Genomic DNA, 16,949 nt, shown 5'->3' on the forward strand with positions numbered 1-16,949 from the left:
CAACAACCTCACGAGAGCCCCGCGACCGTGAGTGCCGACACCACTGCACATGTCACAACAACCGCACGAGAGCCCCGGGACCATGAGTGCCGACACCACTGCACATGTCACAACAACCGCACGAGAGCCCCGGGACCGTGAGTGACGACACCACTGCACATGTCACAACAACCGCACGAGAGCCCCGGGACCATGAGTGCCGACACCACTGCACAAGAGTCCCGGGACCGTGAGTGCCGACACCACTGCACATGTCACAACAACCGCACGAGAGCCCCGGGACCATGAGTGCCGACACCACTGCACAAGAGTCCCGGGACCATGAGTGCCGACACCACTGCACATGTCACAACAACCGCACGAAAGCCCCGGGACCATGAGTGCCGACACCTCTGCACAAGAGTCCCGGGACTGTGAGTGCCGACACCACTGCACATGTCACAACAACCGCACGAGAGCACGAATTGCATTTAACAGGGAGAAAATCGTAGTTACTTACCGTTAACGGTATTTTTCTGATCCCACGACGGCACCACGGAGAGAGAGGGGATCCGCCCCACGGGGACAGGAAACCTACCGATAAAAAGGAAGGCGGTACCTCTCTCCCGCATCAGTTGTTTTACAGAGCATTAACGGAACTTCAGCCTAATACTAACACAACATTTAAGAAAAAGGAATTTCTATAATCATTAAACTGCGTAGAGGAGACACCACGTGACTTTTTCGCTAAACTGTATTTACAATAAGTGCGCACCCCATGCGTGTAGGGAGGGAATGTACGGGTGCCATCATGGGATCAAAGAAATACCGTTAATGGTAAGTAACTAAGATTTTCTCCTTCCCCCATGATGGCAAAACGGAGAGAATTGCAGAGACTATTTATTAGGGGGGGGGACCACTGCCTCCAGCACCCTTCTACCAAAGGTTAGATCTGAAGAGGTGGCTAGGTCCAGCCGATAGTGGTTAAAGAAAGTTGAAGGAGAGGACCAAGTAGCGGCTCTACATATCTGTTCAATGGAGACGCCTGCTCTCTCTGCCCAGGAAGTTGACATCGCTCTTGTGGAATGGACCGTTATTCTGCCTGGGATGTCCGCGCCTTCTGATGAGTATGACAAGGTAATGGAGTCCCTTATCCACCTCGCCAGCGTGCTCTTTGATGCCTTTCACCCTTTGTTTGGCCCCTGGAAGCAGACAAAAAGAGCCCTATCCTTCCTACACTCCCTGGTTGCCGCTAAGTATTCCATTAGGCATCTCCTGACAATGTGTGCAAGGTCTCTTCTACCTTGTTTTTGGAATTGGGGCAAAAGGAGGGGAGGGAGATTTCCTGAGTTCTGTGGAATCGGGATGCTACCTTCGGCAGATAGGCTGGATCCTGTCCTGTCCTAAGTACCACCCTGTCATCCAGAATCTGTGTAAATGGAGGGAAGGCTGACAGGGCCTGGATGTCGCTAATTCTACGGGCCGATGTGAGGGCTACCAAGAGGGAGGTCTTGAGAGATATTAATTTTAGCGGTGCTTCCTGCAAAGGCTCAAAGGGGGGCTTGGTCAGGGCTAAGAGTACCAAGTTTAGATCCCAGGGAGGGGTGTGTAGGGAAGCACGGGCCTGCATCTACTGACTGCCTTAATGAACCTGGACAGTGGACACCCAACGATTCCCTGCCAAGTCACAGCTGTATAGGGCCCCCAGGGCTGCCACTTGAACCTTTAATGTGCTGGTAGCTAGGCCTTGCTCTAAGCCCCTTTGTAGGAACTCTAAGATCTTTGATATGGGTACCTTCCCCTTTGGACTAGCCTTTGATACTGAAAGGAACTTCCTCCAGACCCTCCCGTACTGTTTAGTGGTTATCGGTTTCCTGCTTCGTAGTAGAGTGGATAAAAAATTTTTGGAGAAGCCTCTGTTGATTAATAGAGCCCTTTCAAATTCCAGGCCGTCATGTGTAGGTTCTCCGCCTGAGGGTGCAGTACTGGGCCCTGGGAGAGTAAGTTCGGGATATCCGGGAGAACCCAAGGATCGGAGATGAACATTCTCCTCAACCAAGAGAACCACGTCCTTCTCGGCCAGAAGGGGGCTATTAATATTACCCTTGCTTTGTCCTCCCAGATCTTCCTCAGAACTGATGGAATTAAGGCTGTGGGAACGCATATGCAAGGGGAAAGTGCCAGGGGATCAAAAGGGCGTCCAGGGCTATCGGGTCCCCGGATGGGTCTATGGAACAGAATGTTTTCACCTGCCGATTCGTCTTGTTGGCGAATAGGTCTATGTTGGGTTTCCCCCATAGCTTTGTGATCTGATTGAAAACTTCCTGGTTCAACTCCCACTCGCCCTGTCTCAGCTGTGTGCGACTTAAAAAGTCCGCCATCACATTGTCTGACCCTTTTATGTGTAATGCCATCAGTGAGCCTAGGATCCACTCTGCAAAGTGGAAAATTGACTGTCACCTCCATAAGGGTACGGGATCTCGTGCCCCCCTGATGATTTAAGTAAGCAACTACAGTGCTGTTGTCCGAGAACACTCTTACATGGTGGCCTCTGAGGGAGTTTAGAAAATATTGGAGGGCGCGCTTCACTGCCAATAGCTCCTTCATATTCGAGGAGGCTGTCTTTTCATTTTCTGTTCAGGCTCCTTGTGCTACCTGGTTGTCCCAGTGAGCGAGCCCCCCACCTCCTGGGGCTTGCGTCTTAGTAAGGATCTGAGAGACCGGTATCACCTAAGGAACCCCCCTGGATAGGTTTGATGGTTTCGTCCACCATTGTAGAGAGCGAGCTGTTACGGGTGAGATGTTTAACTGCCCTTCTAAATTCCCGTGAAGAGAAATCTCTGCCTCTAGTATCTCCCACTGGAGATCTCTTGTATGAGCTTGGGCTCACTGGACAGCTGGTAGGCAGGCTGTCATTGAGCCGAGCAAGGACATGGCCTTCTTGAGTGTCATTACTGTCCGTGTTATTGCTCCTGTTGCTAGCTGTTCTATGTGTAGCCTTTTCTCTTCGGGGAGACGGCACTCCTGCCTGATGGAATCTATGGTTATGCCCAAATATTCTTGCACTTGGCTTGGAATTAACCAAGATTTCGGTAGGTTCAGCAGCCAACCTAGGTTGGACAAAGATTCCATAATCTGGTTCAACTGGTCTCTGCAATGACCGGGGGAGTTGCCTACTACTAGGAAGTTGTCCAAGTATGGGACTATTAGGACGTCCTGTTCTCTCAAGTGTGCCATGACCTCTGATGATTTTCATGAATACTCTCGGGGCGATGGCCAGCCCGAATGGGAGGGCTTTGAATTGGTAATGTTTATTTCTCCCCCTATTGTGACTGCTATCCTGAGAAACCGGCGATAGTCCGTGTGTATGGGGACGTGATAGTACGTGTCTTTCAAATCGAGTACCGTCATGTAACAAGATGGAAACAACATCTTTACTGCGGATTTTATTGTTTCCATCTTGAATGGAGGAATCACTAGGCATTTGTTTAACCTTTTTAGGTTCACTATCGTCCTGAATGTCCCATCTGGTTTCTTCCGCAAGAAGATAGGGGAATAGAAGCCTTCTCCTTTTTCTTGGTGGGGAACCTCCTGCAACACAGATTTCTCCACCAGGTTCTGAATCTCCTGTTGTACTGCAGCTTGCTCTTTTATCGACTGCCTCTGTGGGGTCACTACGAAAGAGGGTTTGGGTGAGGTGTGGAATTTTAATTTGAGACCTGTTTCTATGATGCTAAGGCCTGTTTCACACTTCCGTTTTTGTGTCCGCCAAACGGATCCGTTTCCGTTTTTTTGACGGAAACTGATGCAAACGGATCCGTTTTTAAAAAAACGGATCCGTTTTTTTGACGGATCCGCGGTAACCACTAATGGAAGTCTATGGGACAAAAAACGGATCCTGCAAAAAAATGGAGGATCCGTTTTTTTACGGAAACCAACGGATTTTGACGGATTTGAAAAAACGGAAGTGTGAAACAGGCCTTAGGATCCAGGAACTGCTTGATATCTTTTCCCAGGTCGGGAAGAAGAGGCCCAATCTTCCCCCTACCTGGGAGACACCTTCATTGGGGTTGCTTCTTGTCTGCCGGTTTCCCGAACACGAACCCCTTCCCTTTGCCTCTTCTATCTTCCCACTTGTCCTGGGAGTTTTTAGGTGGCTTCCTTTGGATAAATAACCTGCTCCCAAAACATTTGAAGGAGAAATTGGATGGGTTAGGGAAAGACTTCTTTTTATCCCCTGCTTTCTCAAGAATGTCGTCCAGTGTGGGCCCGAAAAAGAATTCACCTTCGCAAGGGAGAGCACAACTCTGTTTTTGTTTGCAGGTCTCCCATCCAGCACTTGAGCCATAGAGCCCTTCCGAATGAGGCTGCCCTGGCTGTCAACCTGATTGAATCCGCGGATGCGTCCACTAGAAATGCCGCTGCTCCTTTCATTAACGGGACGGAGTCCAGGATTGCTCCCCTTGGCGTTTTGTTCCTTAGTTGGTCGTCCAGCCACACCATCAAGGCTCTGGCTGTGCAAGTGGCAGCTATAGCGGGTTTTAGTCCTCCTCCAGCTGCTTCCCAGGCTCCTTTTAGGAATGTATCTGCTTTTTTGTCCATAGGGTCTTTCAGTGTACCCATGTCCTCGAACGGCAGAGAAAATTTTTTCGAGGCTTTTGCTATGGCTGCGTCCACTTTCGGCGCTTTGACCCAAAACGAACAGCTTGGCTCCTCAAAGGGGTATTTCCTTTTTGGTGCTAGGAGGCCCTTTTTCTCTGGCCTTTTCCACTCCCTCTGTATGAGCGCCTGGATTTTATCGTTCATGGGAAAAGACCTCCTCTTCTTCTGCTCTAACCCACTAAACATGGTGTCCTGAATCGTTCTTTTAGGACTGGTGTCTACTAGCCCCATAGTGGTTCTGATAGCCTTTATTAAGTTAGCTGTCTCTTCTATAGGGAAGCAACTGCGACCTTCATCCGCAGAGGACGAGGAGCCGGATGACGGGCTGTGTCTGAAGAAGAAGATTCGCTCTTCCTATCACTAGGATCTGACTCGGGTTCCTTTCTTTTGGGTTTCTTATGCTTTTTCCCCCCCGAAGGGTTTTGAACGTGTTCTCTACCAGGTGGGCAATTAGGGCTCTAAGGTCAGAAGCGAACCCTGGGGATTCCTTGCATATTGTATGTTCAATGCAGGACTAGCAGAGCCTTTTTTCCCATGCCGTGGGGAGCTCCTCCTTACAAAGTGGGCAAATCTTGTGGTTGGCCTTCTGTGTGCACTTCTTCCCCTATAAGAGAAGGAGGACAGGCCCTAATTACAGCATATACGTTCACATAGTCCACTTACCCGCCAGACCGAAGAAGGATACCGAATCAGACGTGGGCCCTGGATCTGCACGCGGCTTGTCCTTTGGGACCCCTGCCCCACCGGACTCCTTGCTGCGTCGGGACTCCGAACGGCTGCTGCTGCTGTGTCGCTGTGACTGCTCCTTGGTCTCCTTCTTACAGTGCTGCTGCAGTGACTTCCATGGCTGCTGGTGTCCTGTGTCCGAAGACGCGTCCAGCAGCTGCTGCTCTTCTGGAGGCTCGGTGCTCATGATGCCAGGTGACAGGCCGCGCTGTGCTACCTGTGCGCTTTTAAGCCAAGTGAGGGGTGAGTTTCTAGAACAAATTGCCTGCCGGCGCGTGTGTGACGTTGCGCGCTCCGCCCCGCGCACCACCGCCGGCGGCGTCTCCCCCGGCCTGCCGCCGCGCGTGGGGGATATCTGCGCCCGCTGGCGCTCTCCCAGCCCGGTACCTGCTCCGGCCCAGGGTCGCCCCGGCCGCCATCCTGCGGGAGAGGACGGATCTTCTTGCTGCCGCCTCTCCCCCGCACACCCTGGAGGCCCACTGACCCCAGCGGTGGCGCCTTGGGTAACCTCCCCAGCTGGGACAGGGGGCTCCCGCTGCCATCTTCCAGACTGGTTGGCCCCGGCACCTGGTAAGTCTGTAGGTTCCCTATGGGGACAGGAAACCAAACTGATGCAGGAGAGAGGTACCGCCTTTTTATCTGTAGGTTTCCTGTCCCCGTGGGGCGGATCCCCTCTCTCTCCGTGGTGCCGTCATGGGGGAAGGAGAAATGCAAGATTCTACATCTGGGCAAGAAAAACAAAAAATACATCTACAGAATGGGAGGAATAGAACTAAGCAACATCATGTGTGAAAAAGACTTGAATATACTAATAGATAACAGACTACACGAGTCAACAGTATGATGCAGCAGCAAAAAGGGAAACAGTTCTAGGATGTATTAACAGAAGCATACAGTCTAGATCACGTGAAGTCATTATTCCCCTCTACTCCTCCTTGGCCATGCCTCATCTGGAATACTGTGTCCAGTTCTGGACACAACATTATAAAAAAAGACATTGAAAAACTGGAGCAAGTTCAAAGAAGAGCGACCAGGGTGGTGAGCAGACTGCAAGGTATGTCCTACGAGGAGCGGTTAAAGAATCTGGGAATGTTTATCATGCAAAAAAGAAGGCTAAGAGAAGACTTAATAGCTGTCTACAAATATCTGAAGGGCTGTCACAGTGTACAGGGATCATCCTTATTCTCATTTGCACATGGAAACACGAGAAGCAATGGGATGAAACTGAAAGGGAGAGGATACAGATTAGATATTAGAAAAAAACTTTTTGACAGTGAGGATGATCAATGAGTGGAACAGGAAAGAGAAAAATGAAGCGCACTCTGCTTTAGGTAAGAGGTGCTGGCTGAATTTGGGTGAACCCAAAGTAAAATAGAAAAAAGGAAACAGCCGCACTCAAACAATTTCACTAAAATTTTTTGTTCCTGCTGTGGTATTACTTACACTTGTAAATAAATATGAATTACCATATATACTCGTGTATAAGCTGACCCGAGTATAAGCAGACCCCCCTAATTTTGCCACAAAAAACTGGGAAAACTTATTCACTTGAGTATAAGCCGAGGGTGGAAATGCAGCAGCTACTGGTAAATTTCAAAAATAAAAATAGATACCAATAAAAGTAAAATTAATTGAGACATCAGTAGGTTAAATGTTTTTGAATATCCATATTGAATCAGGAGCCCCATATAATGCTCCATACAGTTCATGATTACCCCATAAGATGCTCCATACAAAATGCACCCCATATAATGCTGTACAAAGGTAAATAATGGCCCCATAAGATGCTCCATAGAATAACATGCCCCATAAGATGCTCCATAGAATAACATGCCCCATAAGATGCTCCATAAAATGCTCCATAGATTATGCCCCCATATGCTGCCCCATAAGATGCTCCATAGATTATGCCCCCATAAGATGCTCCATAAAATGCTTCATAGATTATGACCCCTTATGCTGCCCCATACATTATGCCCTATATGCTGCCGCTGCAAATAAAAAAAAATGACATACTCACCTCTCGTCGCTGGGGGCCAGGTGCCAGTGTCACCGCTGGCTCAGGACCCGGCACCTGAGATATTCACCTGTCCCCGGTCCATCGCTGCTCACCGCTATCTGCCGCATCCTCTGTCAGTGACGTTCAGGCAGCAGAGGGCGCGGCGCGCACTAACCACATCACCGCTCCCTCTGCTGGCTGAATGTCACTGACAGAGGATGCAGCCGGCAAAGGCGAGCAGTGTTGGAGCGGGGACAGGTGAATATCGCTATACTTACAACCTCCTGGCGCGGTCTCTGCAGCTCCATTCTCCCACCGTCTCACTTCCTTCCTTCAGCGGTCACGTGGTACCGACCGATCATTAAACTCATGAATATGTGCATATTCATGAGTTTAATGAGCGGTACCACGGAAGGAAGGAAGGGAGACCGTGGGACAAGCAGGGGGGCTGCAGAGACGCATCAGTATGATCTGACACCCCTGCTCCCTCTCCCCCGTTGATCACCTGGCGTATATGACTCGCGTATACACCAAGAGGGGGACTTTCAGCCCAAAAAAATGGGCTGAAAATCTCAGCTTATACGCGAGTATATACAGTAATTTTGCAAAGTATTGCATTGTTTGAGTGCGGCTGTTTCCTTTTATCAATGAGTGGAACAGGCTGCCATGAGAGGTGGTGAGTTCTCCTTCAATTGAAGTTTTCAAACAGAGGTTGGACAGACATCTGTCTGAAATAGTTTAGTGAATCCTGCATTGAGCAGGGGGTTGGACCAGATGACCCAGGAGATCCCTTCCAACGCTAACATTCTATGATTCTATGAGACGTACACACAGCAGCCTCAGCGTCTCCCGTGTGACGTACACACAGCAGCCTCAGCGTCTCCCGTGTGACGTACACACAGCAGCCTCAGCGTCTCCCGTGTGACGTACACACAGCAGCCTCAGCGTCTCCCGTGTGACGTACACACAGCAGCCTCAGCGTCTCCCGTGTGACGTACACACAGCAGCCTCAGCGTCTCCCGTGTGACGTACACACAGCAGCCTCAGCGTCTCCCGTGTGACGTACACACAGCAGCCTCAGCGTCTCCCGTGTGACGTACACACAGCAGTCTCAGCGTCTCCCATGTGACATATATACAGCAGTCTCAGCGTCTCCCATGCGACGTACATACAGCAGTCTCAGCGTCTCCCATGCGATGTACAAACAGCAGTCTCAGCGTCTCCCATGCGATGTACAAACAGCAGTCTCAGCGTCTCCCATGCGATGTACATACAGCAGCCTCAGCGTCTCCCATGTGACATATATATACAGCAGTCTCAGCGTCTCCCATGTGACACATATACAGCAGTCTCAGCGTCTCCCATGTGACATATATACAGCAGTCTCAGCGTCTCCCATGTGACATATATACAGCAGTCTCAGCGTCTCCCATGCGATGTACAAACAGCAGTCTCAGCGTCTCCCATGCGATGTACATACAGCAGTCTCAGCGTCTCCCATGTGACACATATACAGCAGCCTCAGCGTCTCCCATGCGATGTACATACAGCAGTCTCAGCGTCTCCCATGTGACACATATACAGCAGTCTTGGTTCTGAACAACTTACTGCTGCGAGCCTCAGACCGCCGCCACCCTGTGACGTCAGCTGTGAGTAGTAACATCATCCATCCCACTGGACCCCACTCATTAGGACGAGTTCATTAATGCTGGGGTAGTTGATGATTCTGTTGGGCCGCCAGTGATGGTGGAAATACCCCAATGGCGCCTGGCAGAAAAAGAAAGGCTCAGCTGCTGTAAGGGAAACCCGCCACATCTGTCCCCACAGTTTGCTATAACGTAGCAGCCGGCGTCTGGATATAAATTGCAGGATCCTAAAATGCTACGTCCCTCGAATTTAAGGAAAAAAAAATAAATCTTCAGCCGTTTAGTGTACGCAGCGCCTCTGAAAACCTGTGTTGCCGGGGTAACCGACAGCAAACAATCCCTGCGAGTCTGATCCTGAAAGTTGCACTTATGGCAAGAAGAGTGCAGTAACTGGAAACATCTGCACAGCGCTGTTACCACGGCGACACACAGATGTGCACAGCGCTGTTACCACGGCGACACACAGATGTGCACAGCCCTGTTACCACGGCGACACACAGATGTGCACAGCCCTGTTACCACGGCGACACACAGATGTGCACAGCGCTGTTACCACGGCGACACACAGATGTGCACAGCGCTGTTACCACGGCGACACACAGATGTGCACAGCGCTGCTACCACGGCGACACACAGATGTGCACAGCGCTGCTACCACGGCGACACACAGATGTGCACAGCGCTGCTACCACGGCGACACACAGATGTGCACAGCGCTGCTACCACGGCGACACACAGATGTGCACAGCGCTGCTACCACGGTGACACACAGATGTGCACAGCCCTGCTACCACGGCGACACACAGATGTGCACAGCCCTGCTACCACGGCGACACAGATGTGCACAGCACTGCTACCACGGCGACACAGATGTGCACAGCGCTGCTACCACGGCGACACACAGATGTGCACAGCGCTGCTACCACGGTGACACACAGATGTGCACAGCCCTGCTACCACGGCGACACACAGATGTGCACAGCCCTGCTACCACGGCGACACACAGATGTGCACAGCGCTGTTACCACGGCGACACAGATGTGCACAGCACTGCTACCACGGCGACACACAGATGTGCACAGGAGCTGGATACGCAAAATGGTGAGAGAAGTCCAGAGACTTTACAGGAAGTCAGTGTCACAGCTCCATACACTGAGATGTAACACAGCCACGTGTGAATAGCGCCTGTAGTCGGATAATGACGGATTAAAGGACCTGTGGAGCCGGACTGTGGCCACATCCCCCCACTCTGCCCCGACACATTATTCACAGCTATACACCGGTACTCGCCTGCTAGCGCGCCTACATGAGCAGCGCTGGGGCTCCCCGCCATCATCTCGTACAGCGGGACATAACGGGGGCACGACAACGAAACTCCCGGAAGCTGCGAGCGCGACATCTATGCCTCTTTAACAGACAGCCAATGGGAGCGCGGAATACAAACTCCCCACCAATCACAGGGAATCTCTTTCCTTTAACATTGCGGGCTGAGGATCTAAGGCGATCGCCGATTGGATAAAGCGCACTGGTAGGCGGAGTTACTGGCGAGCACTAGAGGGAGACTGGAGAATAATGATAGAGGGCAGTGTCTGAGTTTACAGGCGGCGCCATATTGTCAGAGATCTATCCTAACCCCGCCTGGAAGGCAGGACACTTATTTGAAGCACATTGTGATTTTTAGCGGCTTAAAAAAATAAATAAATAAATACAAAAATGTAAAAAAAAAAAATGTAATTTAATTTAAAAAAAAAAAACTTCACAAAAAAAAAATAATAATTTTGACTATTTTTTGAGACCCGGAACTTTTTTTTAAATTTATTTCTTGGTCCTTTTTTGTGTGTGTGTCAGTTTTATTGATACCATTTTGGGGTACACATGACTTTTTCATCACTTTTTATTGCATTTTTGTGGTGGCGATTGGTGAAAAACAACTGTTGTGACGTTTTGATTCTTTAACAGCGTCTACTTTATGGGTGTTATAATTTTATATTTTGATAGACCGAACGTTTGCGGACGCGGCCGTGATACCAATCATGTTTATTTTGTCTTTATTTTATTGGATGGATTTTTTTCCTTCATTTTTCAGTCCCCTTGAACCTGCAGTTGTCCGACCGCTTGTTCAACACACGGCGATACTTTGGATAGGCCGGGATCACACAGGCGAGAAACTCGGACGAGTCTCGCATCTTAATACCTGGCACTGCCGCCGACACTCGTGAGCGGAGCATGTTGGTCGCCCTCCCAGGGCCGTGGGGTACTCGGTACCGGGCCGGTGTCAGGGGAACGGGTCACAGCGGCGGTGACCCGGTCCGTGGCCCTGAGTGCCCAAGTAATGGAAGTATATGTAGTTGGAATAGTTCGTGACGCCACCTGTGGTGTTCGGCAAGGGAGGTGTTAAGCCGACACTGCAGACAGATCCTCCGGGACAGATGGTGTGATGCAGCAGTGATGGTATAGCCCTCCACAGGCAGTGCTGATGTCCCAGCGAAGTGTAGATGTGGAGACACTTGGATGGTGCAGTGTCCGGCGCAGGGGATGTAGCAGTGCCAGTCGGACGGACGCAGGAAGGAATGGAGGACACCAGGGCATGTAGTTCCAAAGCTTTACTCACTGTCTGTAGTGCCCGCTTCTGTGCTGTGTCCTCCGGGTCAGGGACCCAGCCAACCTCCAGGCAAGATGGAAAGCTCCCCTCCAACACTCCGCCAGCTTATGTGCCTTTCCTGAACGTCTCCTCTATAGCGCCTTTAAGTGTGAAGATCTCCAGTACTGAGTTACACTGGAGTTCCTCCTGACAGATGTTCCCAAGAACTCTACTTGTATGGCAGACAGCTGTAGCCTGCTTCGGGGACTCTCTACTCCTGGATCCCGGCTCTCTATCAGTGTTGCTGTTGTGCCCCAAGTCTTAGATGGGAGTAGTGCATTTACAGCCCACTACTCCACCGGTGTCTGCTGCAGAACCATAAGTGTCCATACAACCTCTGGGACCGGGCCCCGGCCTTGCGCTGAGAACCTATAGGCAGGGTTCCTCTTCCAACCCACGTCCTATCTGTTCTCTTTCATCCTTCGTTCCGTACTTGTCTCTCTTTCTTATGGAAGCTTAGGTTACACTTCTACGTCTCTCCTTCTCTTTCCTTTCCCTTGCCAGCTGGCTCAGATCACTGAGGCAGCTGCAGCACTCCTTCCTCCATCCCTTCTTCCAGGGATCCTCACTTCTGTCTGAGTGACTTCCTTCATCACTGACCTTCTGTCAGACTGAACCTCTAATCCTACACTTTCCCACTCTTTTATATATCTAAACTCCACCCACCTCCCAGCACATCCAGTGTTCCATGCAGGGAACCACCAGAGGTGCTCTGCTACTCTCTAAGCACTGAGCCACAATGTGGTTGTGCAGAACTACCCTGTTGTGTGGGGTGCGAGTGTTGGAGCGTGGAAAGGAGCTCCCACCTTACCTGGATGGTGGGGCACTACACCTTAGGAGAAGGTGCAGTACCTCTGTGGCGACTGAGCCTCAGGGGCGCCACACATGTATTTCAATGCAGCTGCACGCTCCACTCCCGAGTGCTGGGTATTAAGATGCGAGACTCGTCCGAGTTTCTCTCGGGAGTGATCCCGGCCATATAGTAAATATCACAGCCTCCGATGAAGTCCAGCACAAGATGGCGGCTCCCAGGGCTGGCGATAGGCCATGGTTGTCATGGCAACCAACAGTCATTCCATTGCTGAGTAAGCAATGAGCGCTCAGAGACACGCCGCAACGAGGTCGCACCACATAAATGGCAACAACGTCTAAATCCGGTCGTTGTCTGGAAACGGGGTCAGCGGATAAATACGCCATAGAGCATGAAGGGGTTAATATGAGACAACTGGAAATTAAGCTTTACTCATTGCTGCCTCTCCGCCCCCAGCCCCACCAGTCTTTGCTGACATGACTGCAGTGGTGACGTCATCATGGCTACAGCATGTTACCGCTTCAGCCAGTCACTGTTATCAGCGGTCTTATATTGTGTACAGTGAGGTGGTGGTGCTTTATTTTTCACAAGTGTCTCCTCTATCATAACAAACACCAGAGGGAGACATGAAAAGTGGGGACCACGCAGAGGTGTGGCGGCCATTTTGTTATAGATGGTCTCCTAGATGTGACCTCTCACTGGCCTCATGTTGTGGATCTTCAGTTGTTCACAAAGACAAGCGACATCACGCTCATCTTATTCACCGCACCGCGAGACATTGATGCTGCACTATCACATGCAGCTCCGTGTCTCTGCTGGATACCCGGCTGAACGCTCTCAGCATGGCATCTAGATGTAGCAGAGCCAGACTCGTCGAGGGACAAATGGAAAATCTTCTCATCAGACAGGTCAAATATACGGTGGTTTATTATTTTTTTTGTCTTTTACAAGTGGACGTGGGCATCGATGTATTACCTTCTTGTCGGACAAGAGAGTATAAGTTTTCTTTTTTTATTAATATTTTAAAATAAATACGGACAAGCGAAGAGGGAGTGTTTATTTCAAATAAAGGACTTCATTCTGGATGGTTTTTTTTTACGATTTGACGATGGGGGTTAGTAATGGGGGAGTCTTATAGACGCCTCTCCATCACTAACCCCTGGGCTCAAATTGATGTCAGCTGCCAATACAAAGATGACATCAACCCCAACCCTATTACCTCACTTGCCACGTAAGAAGAGTGGAGGCTACGCACCAGAATTGGTGCATCTTATGGATGCGCCATTTATGGTGTGACTGAGAGCTGTTGTTTTTAGTCTGGGAGGAGGGGGGGCAATATCCATGGCCCCTTCCTAGTCTATTAATATCAGCCCGCAGTTGTCTGCCTAGTCTTTGCTGGTTGTTAATTACAAGGGGGGGGCGACATCATTTTTGTGGGAGAGTCCCCTATTTTATCAACCAGTAAAGCACAACCTCCATCTGTGGATGTCGGGCACTCAGACCGGAGTCGGTTTCTAACAGTTTGTGCAGACACATGCCCATCTGTGGCCTGCTGGAGGTCATTTTGCAGGGCTCTGGCAGTGCTCCTCCTTGCACAAAGGCTGAGGTAGCGGTCCTGCTGCTGGGTTGTTGCCCTCTTACAGCCCCCTCCACATTTCCTGGTGTACTGGCCTGTCTCCTGGTAGTGCCTCCAGCCACTACGCCCTCCAGCCACTCCCCCCTCCCCCTTTTCTCCTCTTTCTTTCTTTTCTTCTTTTTTGCTTCTCGTCCCACTTTACCCTTAGTCTAAACAAACATCATTTATTTATATTTCCATAGGCTTAGGATATACAGCTGGAAGATTGACCTCCGTATGATGCCGGATATTGAAATTCATCTCAATGTACTACACGTTCATGGATGCCAATATTATATATTGTAATCTCTGTAATTCCTGGATTGTGTATTTCTGATATGCACCGTTGTCCCTGAAGAATACTAACTTTTGGAATACCTTTTGAAATATATGCACATGCTTTACGTTGATTTTGGTGATCATAGGTTTTTGCTATGTATGCTGTTCACATGTGAAGCCTTTTTCAAATTAGCTTTAATATACCTTGGAGGGGATCAACTTAATGTAAACAGTCCCACAAAATATTGTTAACTTCACCAATATATCTTTGTCAACCACCTCAATCCATAGGAGGCCCTTTGAGAGATCCATGGGCCTATACATGTGCGACAAAGGGCTGATAGCGGTGACACTCAGCATTGATAATCTATCAGATGTTTTAATATAAATTATATCTCCTTGACAATTTACTATTATCTAGAGGATTTCTTAGGCCGGTTTCACATTTGCGCTTCAGGGCGCAGCGACGGCCTGCGCACGGCCGCCGCTAAGCCCCGCCCCCTGCCGCGCCTCCGCCGGTAGCTCCGTCTCCGGGCGCATGACGCTGCATGCGTCCCCTATCTTTATCACTGAGGACGCAGGCCGTGCGCAGTATGCGTTTTTGCGGCGCCTGCGTCCTTTTGACCGTGCGCCGACCAGCGCCAAACGCTACCTGTTGCAATTTGGTTGTGCTTGGCACACCGTCAAAAGGACGCAGGCGCCGCCAAACGCATACTGCGCACGGCCTGCGTCCTCAGTGATAAAGATAGGGGACGCATGATGCTGCCCGGAGGCGTGGCAGGGGGCGGGGCTTAGCGGCGGCCGTGCGCAGGCCGTCGCTGCACCCTGAAGCGCAAATGTGTAACCGGCCTTAGACTGGGGAATATGCTCACTATATATAAAGGTGGTATGGATGTAAAAATCTATGAACTATGTAACTGACCAAAGGTGATTTGCTAAAATGTGTGTGTTGCCTCTGGATGATACACATGGGGGCGCACCCAAGTTTGCTTTGCATGCCTGTGTTGATAGGTGAATAATAAATCACTTACTGTAACTTTATAAATCTGTTTTTTTATATAATCAAGTTAGGAGGTATTATTCCTGAACCAAATACTGTAACACTGTATGTCCAGCGATTATTGGGGTTATAGCACTTCAGCACCTGCCTATATGTGCATACTGATCAAAAATGGTATACATGCAGAGAAGGGTTAATATGTGCTCAGCACATAGAGATCAATGGGACATTTCATCTGGTTGCACTTTGGTGCGTGTACTAATTTATTGCTATCCGGTTTGGACAGCTGTGAAATGGTATGTGCTGGTTTAGCCACACTTGCGCAAGCGCACTGATTTTGTGAGATAACTATACAAATGCCTCAATTGAGGACACTATGCGCCTGCGCACTAATAGACTGGGCATTGTATTATAGTGCGTATCAGCGCCTCAGCACTTGTTGACGCGAGATTCCCCAGACACATGCGCATTGGTAGTGGACAAATGTATCCTTGACAGGAGAGCCAGGGCACTTGTGTTGTTGCTGGGTGGCGCCTGCGCAATGGCATGGGGAGACGCGGCAGCGTCGGATGAAGTAAGATTTCCTCACACATGCGCACTGGTATTAGATCGGCGCCTCCTTGAGAGGAGACAGGGCACTTCCGCTGCGGCTGTGTGGCGCTTGCGCAATGGCATTGATAGGACGCTGCTTCATTAAGCCTGAGATTTTTTGACTTTTTTTTTTCCCCTTGCAAACGCCCAGCTGGTCGGACTCATTAATCATTCATTACCTATATATACTGAATGAGATTAGGACATCACAATGCACTGACCTTGAGAAAGACACATTATTGTGTCGATACCTGTGGGTCCTGGGCCCCATGTAAGGCCTGTTTCACACTTCTGTTTTTTGACATCAGTCAAAATCTGCCAATTTTCGAAAAAAAACGGATCCGCCAAAAAAGGGGAGGATCCGTTTTCCCCCATAGACTTACATTAGCGGTGGATATTGACCGACGGTCATCCGTCCCACCCGTTTTTTGACGGATCCGTCAAAATTTTAGCGTCTCCCGGGCAGATGGGCCGGACTCTGCAACGTTTTCTCCGAGCGACGGTCCGCTAATTTATATTGCGCATGCCCGGCAGATTCGCTGGAGCAGGGCTTTTAACCCCTGAGTAGCGTTCCGGAACAACCGTGCAAAAAAAATTAAAATTCTCTCTCTCTTTTTTTTTTTTTTACCCAGACTCGTTTTCCTTTAAATTTCGGTCACCGCCTGCTAAAGTGGATCCGTCCAAAAACGGATCCGGTGGCATCAGTTTGTGTCACAACGCTGACAGATCCGTTTTTTTTCACAACCTGGCGGATTTGGACTGACGTTGAATAACTGAAACGTGAAACAGGCCTAACCGAGATGTGTGCTTGTGCTCAGGGGCTAACCGCCATCATGCTGGGGGGAAGCAGTGATTTAATCTGTACCTCTTTAGCCAGCTTTGCTGGTAACAAGCTGTGTTTGCATGGCATAATTGTATTTCTGCCATATTAGAACTGAGTGCTCATGATTTGTAGGTATACAGCATATTTTTGTATTTATTTGATTATGCTATGGTGTGT

The 16,949-nt window shown here is 49.8% G+C and overlaps 1 protein-coding gene across 3 annotated transcripts in view; it reads right to left on the minus strand.

The window, feature by feature from the left end:
* ZFAT (zinc finger and AT-hook domain containing) overlaps window positions 1-16,949 on the minus strand; it is a 241,332-nt gene that overhangs the window by 191,957 nt on the left and 32,426 nt on the right. For 2 of the 3 annotated variants that reach the window (XM_073590375.1, XM_073590373.1), the window contains exon 1: window positions 10,303-10,456. The exons of the other annotated variant lie outside the window; for it this stretch is intronic. The gene's annotated coding sequence lies outside the window, so the exon portion shown is untranslated. Of the gene's footprint in view, window positions 1-10,302; window positions 10,457-16,949 lie in introns of those variants that run through there. 3 annotated transcript variants of the gene reach the window in all.

Source organism: Dendrobates tinctorius, unplaced genomic scaffold (genome assembly GCF_039654945.1).
Source record: "Dendrobates tinctorius isolate UK_male_01 unplaced genomic scaffold, ASM3965494v1 ptg000116l, whole genome shotgun sequence".
Lineage (NCBI taxonomy): Eukaryota > Metazoa > Chordata > Amphibia > Anura > Dendrobatidae > Dendrobates > Dendrobates tinctorius.